Here is a 20,156-nt window from a genome sequence, read left to right as displayed (position 1 = left end):
CCAGCATGGCTGGTACGGGTTTCTCTCTCTCCTAGGCTTGGTTACGTCACAACCACGCCGTCGTTCGTCCTTCTCTCTGAGGACCTGAATGACGTCAGGACTACATTCCGTCGTGTAGTGACGTAGCAAACGCGGCGTCATCACAGCCGATACGGTCAGCCGTCGATCGTACGCCGACCACTAGAGGCGCGACGATCGCACCGTGAAACTGTTACGCCAATCTGTTACCCGATATCATACTTGGATTACGCGAACCGCGGAACCATGCAAACACAATACGTTGCTTTTGATATATGATAGGGCTAATAAAGCATTTATTGCTCCAAGCTAAAATTAGATTTTTGGATGGTTCTATTCGTTCCGCTATTGCACGGCTCTCGACTCAGTGGATCTTAAGAACGCACATGTGTCCACAAGATGTCCTGGACATTTAGAGGCTTTCACATCCTTTGTGTAAAGAATAAAACGGCGGTTTATCCATTACGGTGGCAACTGTAGTCGCTAGATAATTTTCCATTTCTTAATAGGCCAACCCCAAAGCCTCGAAACCACGAAATTATCGAGCAGCTGGTATACTGTAGCACAGACCGTTGCCGAGGACCTAGAGGTGGCTGCTTCGAGAGGGCCATAGTCAGCTAGTGCGTGCAGGCACTTCTTGCCCACGCATTACCCCACATGCCACCTTGTCATTTTTGCATAGCATTTCACATTGACCTAAATCATCGTATTTAAGTACAGAAGTCGTCATCTTGATGGTATCAATTCCTCACTTTTATCTTTGTTGTTAAGGGCCAAAGGAAATATGTTTAAACTGACGATGAGTATCGGGAAGAGAAGCACGAACAGGTTTTGTGAAAGGGCGATGTGAATATTGCTGGCCATACGGTGGCAGTATCATCGGCGATAGGCAGCGATCGTAAAACGCTTGTTTTACGATGGGCTATCGGTAGTGGGAGAATTGCTGGTAGAACGGCAAGCGTGTCGAGTGGGGCTCTCACGGTTTACGAGCGCATAACAAACGCGTTTATGGCCGTACGATCACGTGGCCCCCGCATACCTATGGCTATATAACCAGGGTCCCCATAACCCACTGTTGAGTAAACAAATCGTAAAGCTCGGTTTCGGATTTACTGACCTGGCACAGTATACGGAAAGCAATACGGAAAGCCAACCACTCGGCAATGATAACCAGTTCCCTTCCACGCTTTCAAACGACTCTGGTGGGGAATTATCGTGATGTGGCGTGCAATAGAGATATCGTACGAGGTGCATAAGGAAAGGGTTATGGCCCCGTAACTGTGACACGTGAATCGACCGCATCTCGAATTTCACACACGTGTTAACAAGCATTAAACCAAGGCCGCGAACATTTAGGACATTGTTATTTACGTATCAGAGCAATTGAGAAAATGAGATTATAAATTCTGTGTTAATTGGGGATTACAGAATTTCTTAACCCCCTAAATATCGACTATTTTACGATCCTGCAATGGGCCATTAGGTGATTAATATAGACAATCACATTTTTTCTTCTATGAATATGATCCTTTATTTACAATTGATACTTTAATGATATAAATATATAGGGCTTATGTTATACAATATAAGATGAAACAAAAATTTGTTTTTTGTTGATTTTATAGAGTTACAAAATATCTTTCGATCAATGGACCGTAATGCGCCCGCGCACCCCATATTTCGTCTTCTGTCCGTTGTTTCGTTTGTTCCTACGAATGCCACCAGATGCCGGCACTGCTTTACGACTTCGTAGTGGCCAACGTTTCGATCGTTTTATCTGCCACTTACTCTTCGCCTTTACAATTGCCATGACATAATACCCTCCCATTTGCCTGCTGGAAATTTCATGAAATACACGAGATTTCGTTGAACCGTAAATAACCGGTATTATTTAGCATTACGTTATTGTTTTTCCACTGTTTGCCAAGGTAATTGGCGCATCCTCTAAAGCATGAAATAAACAACGAGTCCGCTATTTAACTTTAAACCATTACTTTGAAAAATTAATAACGGCAACTATAAATCAAGATACGTGAAAAACACGATATCAATCTATTTGTTGCCTGTATCCGTTTCAAGTAGATAAATAATCCCAAGATATGAATCGCTATGAAATTAATAAGCGTTAAGTCTTAATTTCTCTAATTTAACCGTAGATCAAAACTGAAGATTACATTACAACAAACATTGTTGCTTTCTAGTGTACAATTTCTTTGTATAATAATTATTTCGTTTCTCGGACAAATTAGCAGGGAGAAAACGCATGGGATGCTAAGGTTGTTGTAAAAGAAATTTGAACTCCTTCGAGCAAAGAGACGAGCAATTCTCTGCGTAGCCGTACAGAGCCACCAAGGTGATTTATTCGAGTTAATTCCAATTCCATTGGAGCCGCGAGGGCAGTCGGAGAGGGCGGTAAGAGACGAGAGAACGGGTGGGGTGGAGGGTGGATATTCTTATGCAATTTGCCAGAAAGGTTCAAGAACCCGGGAGATCCCGCAATTTATCTTGCCTTATGTTACGCCGAGCCAAGGCAACGGAAGATAGATGGCGTCACTGCTTCCAACCCCTCTCTCTCTCTCTCTCTCTCTCTGTCTCGGTTACCTCGCCTCTCGGGGTCACCCAAACCCCGTACAGAGCCCTGCGACCACCCCTTCCCCCAGCCAATGAGGGACGACCGCGGTGGCCATCTTGGATGGAGAGTTATTGAACGAAAAAGATGAGTAAGAAACTTGTTATGGGGGTGCGTTCTCTCTGCGCCGTTGGGAGTTGGGAGGAGAGAGGGCGCGGGTGAAGCGAACGACTAGAACTGGAGGCTGAAGAAGGGTGGTTACGAGGGGTTGTTGGCGCTATATTGATCAATTGCTTTGCCGTGCTTTGCACTACTTTCCTACTATAATGTACAATGGCCCGTTGGTGGTGGTGGCACGATACCCAACTGCGTGGTCGAGTGAGACTAATTATATAACGATCGTGTTCTCGGGAATTTCAGTACTTTCAGGCATTCAATCTTCCACGGTCTGCCGTCACTCGTGTTAGATTAATTTCATTCGCACCACGACTTTCCGTTTCTTTCGTCGGTAATTTATTGTTGGCATTAAACGTAACAACGATACTTCAAAATTCTTCTCTTTTTCTCCTTGTTTGTTTTCTTTCTTTCCTTGATTACCTGCCGCCGTTTTAAAATATTCGACCACCTTTCACCGAAGAATTTTTATCGCGACGTCTGATCAGGGCCGTCGTAATGCGGACATCGGTTCGTTGCTCATTGGAAGGATGGTACATACGTACATCGACGTACGGGTGGTCCTCTGATCGCATTTCACGAATGCTTAACGCGTTCCCGGTTTATGGGCGCGTGTGCGCCCGACCTGTCGCGTAACTAAATTTCGCCTTGAGGATTTTAGAAACCCTCTCCTTTCCCCGAACGGTTAGCACGCAGGCACAGCCGGCTGCGTTACACTCCACGCATGCACGAGTACCGATCGTGAGTTGTTTAACAATGCCGCAATTAGGTTGATGAATTGTGACGGGCATTCGGAACTAATAAACACACGCAAATTGCACGATATTCCAAATGATACGTTGTTACTCATTGTCCTTTCAAAGTTAAACAGTCGAAGGACATGCAAAATTTTCATTCCTACTAAAATATTAGTAATTGAAATTGAAGAACCTTGCTACGATATTTAAGGACTAAAAATAATTGCTGCACTTATTGAAAAAGTAGTGAATTATTCATTTTGCATTTCTCTGTTGCGTGTTGCCATAATGCTGAAAAAAGTGCGAGACACTTGCATGTCTGACAATTCGATGAAAGTTTAATTACCTTGAACATTTGTCGGTCGTCGATTACTTTTGCACGTTTTAATCTAATCGCCGTGTATGTTTTATGCAAAACGTCTCGTGTTTAATGTATTCCAAAGTTTATTTTCTATGCAGTACGAATTAGAAAATTTAAATTTAAATTGCGTTGGAAACGACTTTATTACGACACTATGCTTTTAACATTTTCAAACGATTTCTAAAGCTTTAAAGCGCGGATTGAAACAACTTTCTACTCCAATCATTATTATTAATTAATTAATGAAACCATGTTGCAACAGCAACTATACAGGCAATGGAAAATTTTTCCCGCCAATTTTCAGGGTACACGATTCTTCCCCTAAAAGAGCAGCCTTTTTTTACCGACAGTGTTCCCCGTTTGGTTACGAGGTGGCGTTCGCATCGCAACCATTCGACGCGTCATCTATGTTGGTTCGGAAGAAGTTTCTCACGAATCACCACGTGCGTTCGCCCCACCAGGAGGCGCGAGCCGCTCGTCGGCTTCGAAAAGCGGGGATTTTGTTGGATGGTGTTGCGCGTCGAGCTCACTGGCAAAAGGTAGTGGGGAATAGACACCCATGGTATGCCTGCAACGGCGCAGAATCCCATCGATCATTCGTGCCCGTTTCCCCGTGTTTCACGCCGCCGTGTGTTGCACCGTGTAGAGAGAGCAGTCGGCCACCGCTGCCCTCCTCCCTCTTCAAGCCGCCTCCACACTCTGCCCCTGACACGTCCACCCATCTCACCCCACCCCCGCGCGAATTTCCCCTACTCTGTACGACGTGCCGAGTCCGTGACGGTTCGGCGGGCAATGCCGACCAACCATCACGAGGCCTTACCTTCCCTATTATATTTATGTGGCGGCTCGCGGTCGGGAAGGTTTATGCAGTGTCTCCAGTCTGTCTCGTGCCACTCTTTTTTTATCTCATCCTTCTTCTTTTTCTTCCTACCACGCGTTCGACGTTTCAGTGTGTCATCAATGTTTATCGCTGTACCTCATCAATGTCGATGAGATCGTTTCACTTACATAGTCGCTCCTGTTGGTTCATTGCGTCTCGATATTGGTGATCTAACTGAATCCTGTGGCTTAACTTCGAAAGTTAATTTGTGCATTTATACTTGCAGTCTTTTGGAAGAATTATTCCTGTTTGGTGTAACAAGCATACCTGTGATTGTTAATCAAGCTACCAGTAATTAATTTGCAGAAAGCTTTTTCTTTATCGGTGTTTAAATAAAGTTCCATGTCGCTAGCACCATCAGCTTTTAAATCGCGCGCATAACGCGTATACCTACCAGTGTGTGGTTCGACAGAGTCGATGGGATGTTCTGCGGATCGAAGCATACACCACGTGTCCAGTGGACCTAATAAATGCGAGCGACTGTAGAACACTCGCTAATAAGAATGTAAGGATGCTGGGCCGCGCTCCGGATACTATCAATGTTCGTTTGCCCGAAACGTGACCTTACCTTCCGCGGATTCTGGCGGATTCTGGCGTATTCAGCACCAGTCAGCCGGTAACTTTGAATTTCATCCCTTGTTGCTTCGCTTGGGAATTATTCATCCATATTAAATTTTCGTGTTGAAATGGAAAGTGTCAAATTTATAAGTAGGAGATACTTAACATAGTGCACGTTAACCCGATGATAAATATGATAAAGCCCGATATTTTGATAATTCCCTATTTTTTTAGAAACATCCACCCATACATCCCCAAAATGGGGATCGAGTAAATACTGTACAGTCACCTAACCGCGATATATCTATCGTAGTACGCTTTCGTAGATGCGCGCGTGTACAGGTACTTCGGCACATGAGCGCTTGTAAGCACATGTACCCGCGAACGTAACGCAGAGGATGATCGTAAATCAGTCAGTTACCTATATATGCGCATATAATACGTACGCAACGTAACGGTATGTAATTTATTGTTTCAGGTAAGTGACGTTGCACCGCCCCAGGCCCTTGCGGAGCTCACACGCGTGTGCATCTTCCTTTCTCGGCATAATGTAAGCAACTCACTGTTACGACCGATGTCAACCGGGACGCGGCTCGTTCAGGGAAACAATAAAAGCTAGGAGAACGGACCTCGACTTGTCCTTTACGTTCGCTCTAGTGTCCGTTCGCTTCCTGACTTTTTTACGAAATTTTACCACGCCGCCTGTGGAATTTATCGTCACAGGACGGACAATGAGTTCAGATTTTATCGGGACACCGATACACGCTCGACAACGCTGCTCGCTTCTTCTTCTCACGTTGTATCCTTCGCGATCACCAACTATGAGCCTGGAACGTCGACTTTTCCATTGTTTTTTCTTTACGTTAGTTAAGGAACAGTTGATTGTAAAGACTTGATGATAAATAATCAGGGAAATGAGACTGTATAAAATGGTCTAGTTGTTAGACCTTCCAGATAGTCTCCTAATTTTGTAACCATATCTGCGTGTTGTGGAGAATTCTGCGATACCAAGGACTACGATGGTGGCGATGTGCCTACAAGCCAGCTGTCGATACGAAATCCGGTTTTCCACCGATTTCGATTACTCCTTCGCGCCAATACCCTGGCGGCGATAAGTGGACCATAAAAACAAGCACCTGTAATACAATATATTACACTGTAATGGTGCTTGCTCGCCGCGGCAAGATAAAGAACGCTTGCCACGAATCGTACAGGTGTAAATGGGCCCTAAACGAGGCGCGGTTATTAGCAGACACCACGGGACGGTGGGAGAACAAGAAAATAATAACCCCGAAGACGAACGAAAGGGGAGAACGAGAGGAAGGCGCACGGGGGAGTGCTGAGAAATCCTCGTCAACCGCGAGGCCGAGATAGGCCACACACCGGCGGCTTGTAAAACACGCGGTGAGATTAAATGCTTCATTAATGTGATTAAAGTAAAAAGCTGCTTGAGTAATGAACCGCGCTGAATCATCCAACAGTTTTGCGCTATCCCATGGCCCAACGCTGCACCAAAGGCACTCCACGTGTTTTACTTGACCCTTTTGAAGTTGTGTTCGTTGTGGATATTAGGATTCCTGTGGTTCTAGGATCAATTAGAAGGAACTTCCTGGATTTCTATTTCTGTCTATCATATAAATATTTAGCTTAGAAAAGCTAAGGAGAAAATAATTCCTCTTATAGACGATGTATGCTAATATGATTTCAAATAAGCCTAGACTGCAAAAAGCGCTAAAATTTTGAGAGGAAAAGTGTATGAAACAAAGAAGCACAGAGGAGAGACAGTTTTTAAAAGGTGAACGCAATCGAAACAATGTATCGCGCTGTGACTCGCTGGACATTTGTGATGCGTATGCCGAAGAAGCGCACAACGGTCGTTTGGTGTGTTTAGCGAAGAAAGGCCGGTGCATGTAGCCAGGAGGACGTTTGTATGGCAAGACGATGGCAGCTCTATCGGCATTACCAATTGTGAACACCGCAACTTTTATTCTTGGAGCAGGCAGATAGCCGCTTCTTTGAGAGCTCGACAAAAATTCCGGTATCTGTATCCGACCGCCTCGCCCTTGTTGCCTTTACCTCTAAGCCGAGAACCTTCAGAGCTTGTCCGCCATGTGAAATCGATTTGACCAAGCTGGATTACCAGCAGAGTATTTACGAAATCGGTCAACAACTTTCAACTGTCAACTTGATGTTTTCTGTTTTTAATCTGTAATTAATGGGAATGTCCATTCGATTTTGAGGTTAGTTTTCACGCCCTTAAAAACGATTGGATACACGCGAAGTAAATCATTTGAGTTACTAAATAAAAATTCACGGTGTTTTCTTGAGATACGATTAAAAAAGGTAGAAAACATTGGATAGAAGTTTCAAAATTCTTAGTAATAAAAAACAGGAATGCAATATTCTTACTTGACTAGAATCGTTAACAAGTTAGCATTCTCTTCGGCATAAAAGAGGTTCTGTCGATTGCATGATGTTCAAGGTATTAGTTAGTCGCGCACCTTTCGCGCTGGTTTGATTCCGGAAGGAATTAATCGATTATATACAACGTTCCAAAAAGTAATATCCGGCGATAGTTATCGAGCAATTACAGCACGCCTCTTTCGATACGGGACACGCGCAAACGTTAAATGCCATCGTGCAACGCGTGAAAACGCAACTCGTTGCTTTATTCATGTGAACGTTTTGCATACTTGGCCGCGAGCGTCACACGGTCTTACTATGAGTCACGAGCACCGAGGACGCTAATCGCATTATTGGGTCATTGTTTAATACCATATCGATGGGGTCATGGGGCTGTTATCATAAAAACCGCACAATTACCCACTGTTAAAGTTGTACATTGTTTTTTTTGTCGCCTTTGTATAGCGACTAATATTCAGCAAACTACTAACGAGAATACCATCATTCCCAATAAACCCATACACCTGTGTATGTACACTGTTTTAACCTACGAATACGCCTAAACACAGGTAAATAGCAGTGTGCCATTTAGCCAGACGTGTAAACACACTGGTTGCAGTTTAAGGGTTAAAGTCGTCAACGGAGTCAGACGTGACACTTGATCGCGAACGCGTCTCCAAGAGTACACGTAGAACGTGTCAGGTCGTTACAGCGGCAGATACGTGGATCTTTGACGGGGCGGTCGCACGGGCCGACGTACAAGATGCCGTGGCTTGACGCAAAGTGCAAGGAGATGCGATCGACGATTATGCACTTACGGTGTTACCGTATATAAACGGGGCCCGTATAAAGTCTCGCTTGCGCAGGTATGCACACGTATGTACACAGAACGTACGGACCAAGCCACCAGAGCAATGTATCTTCCCCGTGACATTGGGGCCCGCACTAATCGCGTGACAATCTTCGCGGTGGCGAGGAGAGCAATACAACCGATGGCGAACGGGGACGAAGAGGATGGAGAACAGCGCCGGCTGCGAGTACTCGTGTATCCGCGACCGTTTCGTACCGAATAGATACGCGGCAATGGAAGAAATTGGGATTAACACCTTGCTGCTGGACGCTTAACTATTTCCATCGCACATAGTTCTGTTAATACTTTATAAACTTGGTTTATTCCTGCCATTTATCGTTGGTGTGATGGTAGTTGTACTGAAAAAAACGAAGTGGACTTACTTATGAACTTAAAAAATTAGAGGTTATGTTGCGTATTCAGATAGATGGATAATCCTTTTAGTGGGCAATTAGGGAACTACATACACTGAGTATAGGGTGTAACATAGTACAGCATTATGGAATTAGCGTACTATTTAAATTCCGGATGATGAAAAGATGACACGAAGAACGACAGGAGAGACGAAACAAAGATAATCGCACGCGTGAATCGAAAAGAGCAACACCGTGCTGTAAGTCTGAGAAGAAGGAACTGAAAGAGGGAAAGAAAAAGACAAAGACGACACGGTAGGATCCGACGCGAGGCTAAACTGTTCGCGGTCCACACGGGCGTCTGCGATATCTCGTGGCTCGTGAGCAAACGACAATCGTATAATTAGATGTCCCGGCGAAGGGTACACAATATCCAGAGAGAAGACACATTGGTGGTAACCGAACGTCGTTGCGTATTCCTTGGACGTGTTCCGTAGATATAGGAGTGATTGCAAGAGGCTCCTTGCTATCGTCCGGGAATCGAAGTGTCCAAGAGCAATCGATGCTGGAATGTGGGCAGGAATGCCCGACGAACGGGACCACCCGGATGTTGCTGTACTTTTGAAACTTTAGTGTCTCCTACAAAAATCTTCAAAGTAGACTCCATGGACAAACTAACATGAACATAAAAACTAGGACAATCAAATATTCTAAAACTACTTTTTTTTCTTTATTATCCCATCTTTACTGAATGAACCAATCAATACCATGATCAAATATCTGAAAATAAAATAGCTAGAAGACATTATACCACAACAACCTTCGCCATATTTCGTATTTCAGCAACACCGCCACTAGTAAGCAGCACGAAGGCTAAAACAATGGAAACAACGAACGTAGAGGGACGGATTCGTGGTTCGAAGAAACCAGGCCCTCATAGTACGAATGCGCCCCGTGAACGCGAGCCGTGTGTAACAAATACAGGCGATGATTATCGAACTCGATTTGAAGGGGAGACAATAATTATAATGATTATATTGGAGTTGGAAGGTAGGCCGCCGCCGGCAAATAAATTACGGGTTTGCTTGCTGCGTGCAGTCCACATAGCAGCATAGGCGCGTTCAATAGATCCGTATCTGAGCATTCTGTTCGATAGAGAGCGCCACTGCAGCTGCTGGCTTCCGCAATTCTTTTATCGGCATTAATACGATCATGGCAAGTCGCTTGAAACATTGTCACCATGTGGATAAAATATATTTGTGGTAATTGCTACGTGACGAAGAACCGCTGGAACTTTCTTATCTACTCCTTTAATGTCATTTCTCTTCGTCTTCGCCAATGACTCTGATGGCCACACTTGTGTTCCAAATTGTTATGTAACGATTGTATTGTTATGAAATCGGTCATTTGATATGCAGCAACCTAATACATCCTTCGAATCAGTCATTTTATTCAAATACGCCCGTTTTTATGCAAAAGTAGCAATACGGGTACGATAACATCGAAAACACCCGGTGTCACCGGTACATTAAATAAGGAAACCACTAATGAATTGTTTTTATCGCATCGATCAAGCGGTCTTCCAAATGGCTGTTGATCAGTCTTCTATACTGATGACATTATCGTGTTTTAAAATCAGCTGCTCTTTCATGGATTCATCGTGATGACCGCAAATTGCCGGAATTTAAATATTTATGTCGCAGTGCTGACCAATTCACCTTGTATATTCCAGCAGTGAATTAAACACAGTAACATAGAACATATCTAAATTCTAGTCCACCTTTTTTAAAGTCATAATTTAGAAGAGTTCTAATTAGACAGAACTTTCTCCTTCACCCCGTGGCATGAAGCAATCGAGCTAGGCATCGATATATCGATGGTAGAAAAAATTCTGGAAACAGTCCAAGAGCTAGGAGGAGTTTCTTCCACCTGTCGGTGAAAACACGATGGTGTATACCGCCCGCTAGAATGGGGGCCACTATACACACACGCGCACACAAACACAGGTTGAATTTAGAAAGTCACGAACAGCCTCCCGCGAACGTGGCCACCGCCGCCGCCGCCGCCGCTCAATTTATTCGCCGCCGTTGAACTCGCTCTCAGTTGCTAATTGAAAAGCGGACAAATTAACACGGTGAATGGATCGTCGCAATTTATAATGTCGCGACTGTTGCCGCTTCAACGAACGAAAATGTGATATCAGAGATCGAGAAACGCATCCGATAAATGGTTGATCGATGAATTTCTGTGATGATTTGTCTTTTTTTCCGCAATGGAGACTTGACCATTTCCGTGCAGGAATATGTAGTTGATAACTGGTCTGGTAGTCATTTTGATGACAAAGCAGCGAAAGGCGCATTCGGATTTCAAGATGATCAATGAATGCCATGTTATCAGTGAACATCTAATCGAACGAATCAAATTGAAATCGTTTTGAGAAATAGTCTGCGAAAAAATTCATCGTGGTCGTGGTAGGCTTCCGTGACAGAATTTGATGAATTCGCAGTATTGACACACGTGACAGTAATTTCTATGTAAAAACTGGTATATGTAGTCGAGCGTAATATTCCGTCATTCAGAAAGCAACGCGGCCACGAAGAGGGAAAGGTAAGTTGGTGCCGGGCCAGCTGCAGGTAACTTGGGAGCGTCACGACGCCGCCGTCGCGGCGAGTTACGGCCACAAATCACGCAATTCGTAATTGCCGCTACCAGCTACGCGATTTCATGCGAGGGGAGGGACAGACGTGGCTCCATGGCTGCACGTGTGGATGGAAATCCATAAACATCGATTGCTTCGCGTAGCACATACGTCGAACACCGGCGAATGCTACATATTTCCGTGTCGTGATATCTGCCACTATGAAATTGCGGCTAGTGTTCTTTGAATTCAAACCTGATCCTGAAACCCCCGGGTTGAAACTCTTTTCTTTGAACGACAGTTACTTTTTCACATAAAATCCTTATCGTCTCAGACACCTTCAACGTAGAATATAGTCAGCTTCATGCTGTAAAACGGTTGGATTTCTAGTTCACAGCATCACATCGTTTGCTGTGACCCCGGATAGCGTTGGGTGTGAGACTGCAGCATTGTACCAACACACTGCAATTTCCGCAGCTATACATTATGTTCGCCTTCGAAGTATTACTTGGGCCTCCGTCGATGTCGGTAATAGCCTGACCACGACGAGTTTGATTTTACGACGATGGTGGTTCCCATTTCTGCAGGAATCGCTGCCAATAATAAGCAACGGTACCAAGGCAAGTTTGTGTTACCCGCGACGCGTCTAATAAACTGTAATCAGGGGCTCGTACTTCTTAGCGACACTGAATTTACGTTCGTGCAACATTGTGGTTTAGTAACGTGAAATTGAAAAGTACAGACATCTATAATTTTCTTGAACGAGCTACCCTTTAAGGGAAGCGTCATTGACAAGTAATTGTTTATTGGTTGTGACTAGGTATTGGTTTAAATAGGACTCTGACTTAATAGACATTTTCTGCTTGTTTGATCTTGATTGCTTAGTCCACTTTACAAACTTCGTTAGATTTTGTAATTTAGTCTGTTCGACGATTTTAAAAACTTTCAACGTAAAGTGAAAACAATTCTTCTTTTGGTTGCCCTCAAGGTTTAAATACTCAAGGACCCGTACATAATCCATTCTCACGGCCATCGATGGATGGCTATAAGAATCAGCGGAAGAAAGGGTATGTCGCGCGGTAAATTTGAATGTAATCTCGCGGTAGGATCGACTAGTACGCGTCCACATTCGCGAACCACGTCATCACGTGGCGTATCACGCACAGCGTCGAAACGTGTTACCATTGTAACAGGCTCGTACCCAAGGCAATACATTACGTTACGTCGTCGTCCCCGAGTATTAGCCGACGTTCCTTTAACACGACCTAACCCAGACCCGTTCCGTCCTCGAAGCCCAGCTAAAAGCTTTCTCCGCTTCTGTAATTACACGAATATACGGCAGCTACGAAGCGCGGCTTCCAAAATCGAGAAACGGTCCAAGTCGAGCACTGGCCAGTTCAGCAACGAACAATAATAGCCGTTGTGTAGAGGGAGATAGTTAGAACCGTAACGTTTCGTCGGTGAGAAATGATAGGGAAAGAAAATTGTAGAGATCCGTGGGATTAAGTTGTCTGGAATCGAATATCATTGGTTTTTGCAGCTATGCCGAACGAAACATTCCAGCTTTGATTTTTACTCTATTGTTTCATGATTTCGTCGAAGACATCTGAATTGGTAGACAGCATGGTCAAAAAGCTTTTGATTTAATCTTGATTTATGGTGGAAGAAGTGGAAGGATCCTTTTTGTTGTTCAGCATAGTCCACCTGTGTTCCAGCAAATTTATTACCGCGTTTTATTTAGTGATTTTTTGTTGCATTGTAATGAAACAATGACAAAACAGTGCGTCATCCATGGTTTGAACACGGAATTGTTGGGCCTTGCTACATGTGTACAGGTGAATTGTGAACCATTTGTAGTCCAAGTAGACTATCATTGTATGATTTGAAACCTAAAATATTTAGGAACGCCGACACATATGTGTATGTTTCTTTTAAAATTTAAATATGCTCGATAAAGTTATAAATATCGTAGAAGAGGCATCAGGATCGTTTCAAGGATCTCTGTCTACATATGTCCTCCACTATTGGATCACAGCTAGACATAACCTTATAATTAAATTGCTAAATATATCCAAAAAATTAAGATACCTCATTACAAAGTTCTTCTTGTCTTCTTGCACAAGAAGAACGACCCGTGGTCTTCATGGTCGCATCGGTCTTCCACTTATCAAGGCGCGTGTAGCGAATCAACAGATAGGGGTACCAGTATCCTTGCATAATCAGCGCGGCATTTTTCCCGAGATTCTCGAAAACAAGTGGGCTGTGTTCCGTCGGCAAATAGGTGTGTCCGTGTATTCCCCAAGTATCAGCCAACCAGTGTGGGTGCGTCGGTGTGTTTCCCGCGCGCGCCCTCGCGTTCCTTCCTCCTTCACCAGCGCGCTGCCTGCCTTGCCTGCCTGCCTGCCTGCCATCGTATCAACATCGCACTTCATAATCCTGGCAGTGTTTCTGCGCGTCTCGATCCGTTACCTCGGTGTCCGTTCAGCTCGTTCTCGAAACCGTGATGCATAGATTGAGTAGTGGTTAGAGAGTAGAAAAAGGATTTTACTTCTGTGCTGTGTATGTCTGACAGATGATGATTTCGTTAACAATTGACACTAATGAATTATAAGTGGAGACAGCTTTTCGTGTCGTGTGGTTCACGCGAGTGGATCAGTTTGGACCTGAGCCTTTTCCACACGCGTATTACCGACGTACAAGTGGTACACGTGACTTCAGCGATGCACGAGGTACTACCATCGTAAATTTTACGTAACGTTAGATTCGCCAGCGTTAATAGCCCCAGACTACTTACGTTTAGCAGTCTTCATGCTATATTGTCATTTTTATCAGTCTTAACACTTTGACGACTGTGACTTCTTTTAAATTGTAATTAGTGTTTTGTATGTCAAATTCAATAAATTTAAAAATGGAAAGGTAAATTGTGCGTATCGAGTCAGGAATACGTAACACCAGTCATCAAAGTATTAACACTTGACTGTTATGTGTATCACCAGTGACCGACGATTTAACATGTCTGTAAATTGGTATCTATTGTTCCACTTTGAGAACCTCGGAGTTTCACATTTAAATTTCGAATGCAAAACAATTCGTTACAATTTGTATTGTCGGTCGGGAAACAGATCACGAGGACACGCTAAAAAGACTATACGACAGGAGGGGAGAGGCCAGTATTTTCGAGGCCCGCCAAACGTTCAGAATACTTATCTCAAAATAGATCGCGAGAATTCAAACTAAGCAACCCTCAAGGAATGTTGTGAGCAAGGGCTTTACCTAGTTGAATCTATGGCCGACGGTTTCTCCGGTTCGTCGATATATCAGGCAATACGCATTTCTGCGATGCCAAAGTGAAACGCCATTTCTATCCGTCAGGCGTCGAGCCAGCCATGCCCGTTGTACTTTGTGTACTTCTTGACCCTGATTTTTTTTCAGTACCGTGTGTGGTAAATAACTGTAAATCAACTGGAATTTCTGATTTGCCTCTTTTTGGTAGTATCTCCTTTTTCTTGATCCATCCGCATAGATACTCCCAGCGAAATCAAACTTCTAAGAAATATTCCATTATTTTAAAATGTTTATGCTCAGCGTTGGACCATTATAGCCGTCTAGGGTACCCAATGATCGTTTGATGGCAAATGATTATAGGCGCCCATAGTAGCGAAAGGGTTAATCGGAATTTTTTTTCGTAAGAAATCGTAGTTTGAGCACTAAGAAGACGAAGAAGAAGAAGAGCAAAATGGAAGGGTGGGTGGAAGGCTAGACACAATTTGCCCCATAGGCCCCGTGGGTGGTTGCTCGATTCTTGGTTATGCCGTGCAGGATTGGTCAGACGTCTGACAGTTGACGGATGACGAGGCGGCCTTTCAGTTCTCCCCTTTTACGCCCTCGACGAACGGCTTTAGTCCCAGCTTCGGTTCCTGCTACGTCCATTATGCGCTTCGGGGCAAGGCTGAACCGGGCGTAACGGGATTATTAACTGAAATAGGCGTATAAGTCATGCGTCTTCGTCTTCTTCCTTGCCCTTCAACCTCCTACTCTTCTGTCTCTCTTCGCCAGCGTGCTCTTCGCACGCTTCTATACGTGGGCCATCCGTGGGGGCAGCAGGGGTCTCTTGAAATTAGAGAAATTCCTTGCTTGATGCCGCGAGAATTCTCAGCGATGGCCAACGGATAAGCAACGGCACGCAACAGAGATGCAAATCTCGGCACCGCTTACGAAACATTAAAAATAATTTCTACTTCTTCGCTCGACACGTTTCCCTTCTTTCTACCGTTGTTGGTACTAGTCGTGCCTCATCTTTCTTATCGTATCCCGATCGTTATTGCCTGCTGCTTACACGTTTCAAACACACTGACTTCTAAAGTCGTGAGAAAATTATGGCGGATAGACTGTAGACGGCGCTAGGGGTACTTTCCGCCATGACGGTAAACGTTTTTCAGTTCTCCAAGTAACACTGAAGTCTAGCATAATTGATACTTGTTCTCTTAACCTGGAGAAAATCACATTTTCAATAAATGTAGTTGATTTTGTAGCATTTCTAAGGCTTCCATAGGTTATAGTAGTCAAGGTACAGTGACCCTAACATACTACCCTATAATACTCTACACGGAAGTGTAGCATGGTATTCAGATAGACCTCAGTTACATCAGGAACGTACTTTTTTTTTAATAACCGTTGTAAGAGATCGCACCACGAGGCGGCGCTCGATAAGCGGTTGTTGGATCGCGATTTTTCGATGCTGAATACGCGATAAACGCGGCCGACTGGCGCGATGATGCGGATCTAGAAGCAACGCGCGAAATGTTCAGCAACAGAATCCGCGCTTCGTGGTCGACGTTAAAGCAACGCCGGTGTAAAAGGCACACCACACCACACCGGTGTCACGTTTATCTGCTCGCCGATCAGCGCTGCGCCTCGCGATTGCGCGAACCACTGCGTGGCGCTCTCGCGTATACTAACCTCGTGTATAACCGGCAAACCGGTTGAACTTCTCGCTGTTTCCTGCCGATATCTTGTTCATGGAAAAATCGTCGCCGCTTTTCTGCGTCGATTAACCTGCGATTTCTTACGCGACGAGCCTCGCTGTCTCTGCGTGTCGTGAGCTGAAAACGGGGCGGGGATTCGTGCAGAAAATTATAGTTGTTTCTCGATGATTTCCTCGCCACAAAGATCTTGGATAACGATGATTCGTCGAGTCAAAGATAACACGAATTTTTTTTTCTTTACTAATATTGTTCTCCGACTTCCAGCCAAAATATTTGCAAGTTTGGTTAGGTTTACTTTAGTTTTAGGTTAGATCTGGGTCCCATCACTTTTTATAATAACAATGAAACTGAAATTAATAAGGTACACGCATATAATTTCCTCCCATTCACAGTCTACTATGCGTTATAAAGTGTAAACAGAAAGCAACGTAAATGGGAAGTAAATTAATTCACGTGCCCACGATCAATGTTTCGCGCTAGGGATAGTCTAAACGTGTTTCAATTCGCTAATTAAGATTATTCCTCGAGTTTATCGCGTTCATCCGTAAGCGGTATGTCGACCTCTCATTGTGTGGTTTTGGCGGAGGTTCTTGATGCGTGAGAAAACGGACACGAACCGGTATCCCGGTTTGTGGTACGATTAAATCTCGCTTCTATACATTACGTTTATCGTTGTGCTTGTAAAAACGGTTATATGGACTAATTGGTCGTCGTTGATGCTCTTTCCTCTTTCTTCTTCGTCCTCTCCCTGTTCCTTCTCCTTCTTCTTTTTCCAAGCCTATCCTGGCTTTCTTTTCTTTTGTTTCGTTATTCGCCTCTACGTTCGTGCCAATCGTTTTTTCATCGTCACAATTTCCTCCCGCCCCGATGTGTATGAGTTACTGCATCCATGAAGAGTATTACTACCTGTCGAACCTGACTCCGTATACTTTGCCCCGGCCTATCATTTATCATCTCATTTTATAGTCAACCGATCGTGCTGCTCTCTGTCTGGATAGCCTATAGCGTTTACGCCGAGATAAGTCTGCCAATGATTTTTTTCAGGGCTTGTTTCTACCCTCTTGTAGAAAACGTCAAAAAAGACCTCGTCTCTCTTATTAACATGTTGAATGCCGTAGAGGTCACTGATAATCGGTACTCGACTTGCCAATAGCGCCTCAGAGATCATCAGTGATTAACGATGTCAGTGTTACCGAAAGCTCTTGAATCAGATAAATGAGAATACTTGTAAAATTTTACAAGTCTTATCTGTGAGAAGAAAAAACTTTAGTATAATCGATAGACATACAAAAGAAACACATCACGTCCACCAAGATTCGATCACAAATTGGTCACTGGTTTAATTCCTCGTTTCGATGCAGGACAAGTGTGTCCAATGGTGTATTATCACCTAATCGTTATTCAATCGGTGCCCGATACATTCTGTGCAGCAGAGAAGAGTAAGGTTAGGGGCTCCTTGACGTAAAACCTGACGTGCCTTCACGCGTATATATCCTAGCCGCGCCGTTCTCTATAATAATATACTTTAACACCTGAGACCACCCAATGAAATCGTGCCGCAAGAACGATTTAGCTTCGCCAACGGTGGGTCTGATTTGTATTGCGAGAACAAACGAACGCAAACGCGTGAAGGAGCATGGTGGATCGGTCAGGTGATTGATAAACAGCGCCACGCGCCATTCGACGGACAAATACGATCATCGGAAGGCGACGGGACCGCCCGCACAGTCTACATCGCAGCCACATCTATATGGTTCGTGAGTCCTCTTGGTTCGTCTCAATAAGGAGGCCCTAGGGATTACACTTTGAAAACTAGGGAGCCGGTGACGAGGCAGAAAAACGTGGTAGTACCGATGTTAATAACGAGGAAACGGTAGTTATCTTATGGAAAAAAGTGTGCGTACAGTCGATAGACTGCATGGTACAGCCTTGTTTGCTAGAGGAAACATTGTAACAGAAAAGGCAACGAGACCGCCCGCGGTGTTGCATCCCGTATAATTTACAATCTATCTAGTAGCAAGTTTTGCCAGGAGACTCTTACCCGAGAACTTCATTTTTTGAATATTAACCCTAATTGGACTGTGCGGGGCATAGGTGCACTCCAGAACATATTGTTGCATCGGTGAGTATCGCCACAGGACATTATTTATAAAGATATTATACATTCAGATTATTTGAACAATTCGATAAAGACGTTTATTTATAACTTTAAACTATTATATACATAATTTCATGGTTAGGCTTTTACGTAAAATTTTCTATCTTCCTACGTAACAGAAGAAAACGTAAGAATGCGAGGAATTGGAAAGTTTTTAATGCATAAATTTCCTAATCAGCAACTGTGATACAACAACGACGTAAACGTGTGTCTTCCTTTGGGGTCGTTCATCGAGCATAACTTTAATTAGCATTTCGTACAAAATGTATGCACAATTTGTCCGATATTCGAAGTAAATAACGAATGTTGTTTGCCAGCGGCACCGATGCGCACAGTTATTTGCATACATGAATATTGAGACACCGATATCGAATTAAGTGACAACTATGTACGATAATTGCTTAAAATGAGACCGAATAGAACATCGTGTGGCTCGTTTCTTCAAAGGAACGACATATTTCATGAAAAAAACCGGTTATCACCAATTACTGCCTTATATTCATTATCTTTTTTAGTTGTAATCGTACTTTCTTCGCAGCCCTGTCCATTATGCAAATTAAATCGATGCAACATCCTCAATCGCGTTATCATTTAGCTATCAGTGTAAACGATCATTGGGGTATTATAACGGTACACGTGTTCTTCTGGGGTTAGTTTTCTACGATTTCCCGCCAAAAAAATAGCCAGCCATCTATGAATTTTGGCAGGAACCACGAGAAAGTAGTGTGTTCCGGAAAAGCACCAGAGATGGCGCGCCGTGTGATTCGATATCGAAAACGCCAAAGCACGTAGCTGTTTATGTGCTGCCACCTTCAGTGACCCGCGCAAAATGATGACGGTACTGACCTGCGCGTGTCCTGCACCATCATAACACACAAAGCCGACCGCCATGCTGCCAGAAGATTTATGAGCCGTATCATGGCGCGGCATCTAAACGATTATTTGCTGTTAAACGTAAACGGCTTATAAAAACGAGCCTGCATAATAGAGTAAATATAGGCTGGTGTTCGGCCTGGGCAAATTTATAGATCCACTTACGACGATCTTGTATCGACGCGCTGACCAGTAACCCTTAACCCTGCCAGGAAACTGATGCCTTCTGTTCTGGACAACGTGGATGTTGTATAGAACATTTTTCAGTAAATTTAACCTTTCTACCTTATAGAAAATTGAGAAAGTGTTATAAATAATTTTTTAAGAAATTAAACACTCAAAATGGAATAATTTCAGATACAATGAAAAATGTACATTAATAGAATAGTGTTTCTAGTTCCCTTTATTGAGCCGTAACATCGTGCACTTGAAAAGTGGCGAGTAAATTGAACGGTCAACTCGTTGAAATATTCACATGCGTCCGTCGTCTTGCTCGTATATTAAGCACGTGTTTAGAAACGCAATCGAGCGCCTCCTATGAGGAACAATAATTTATTAAACGGATACGTCATCGCCCTGTTGCGATACTTCTGTGTTTC

General features: G+C 43.8%; 1 protein-coding gene across 5 annotated transcripts in view; it reads left to right on the top strand.

Annotated features, from left to right (window-relative positions):
- The window catches only part of LOC117605533 (homeotic protein antennapedia-like), a 109,750-nt gene that overhangs the window by 44,250 nt on the left and 45,344 nt on the right, over positions 1-20,156 (top strand). The window contains exon 1 of one of the 5 annotated variants that reach the window (XM_034326961.2): positions 13,985-14,270. The exons of the other annotated variants lie outside the window; for them this stretch is intronic. The gene's annotated coding sequence lies outside the window, so the exon portion shown is untranslated. Of the gene's footprint in view, positions 1-13,984; positions 14,271-20,156 lie in introns of those variants that run through there. 5 annotated transcript variants of the gene reach the window in all.

Source organism: Osmia lignaria, chromosome 14 (assembly GCF_051020975.1).
Source record: "Osmia lignaria lignaria isolate PbOS001 chromosome 14, iyOsmLign1, whole genome shotgun sequence".
Taxonomy (NCBI): domain Eukaryota; kingdom Metazoa; phylum Arthropoda; class Insecta; order Hymenoptera; family Megachilidae; genus Osmia; species Osmia lignaria.
The sequence above is the reverse complement of the archived record's forward strand: the minus strand, read 5'-3'. Positions and strand labels throughout refer to the sequence as shown.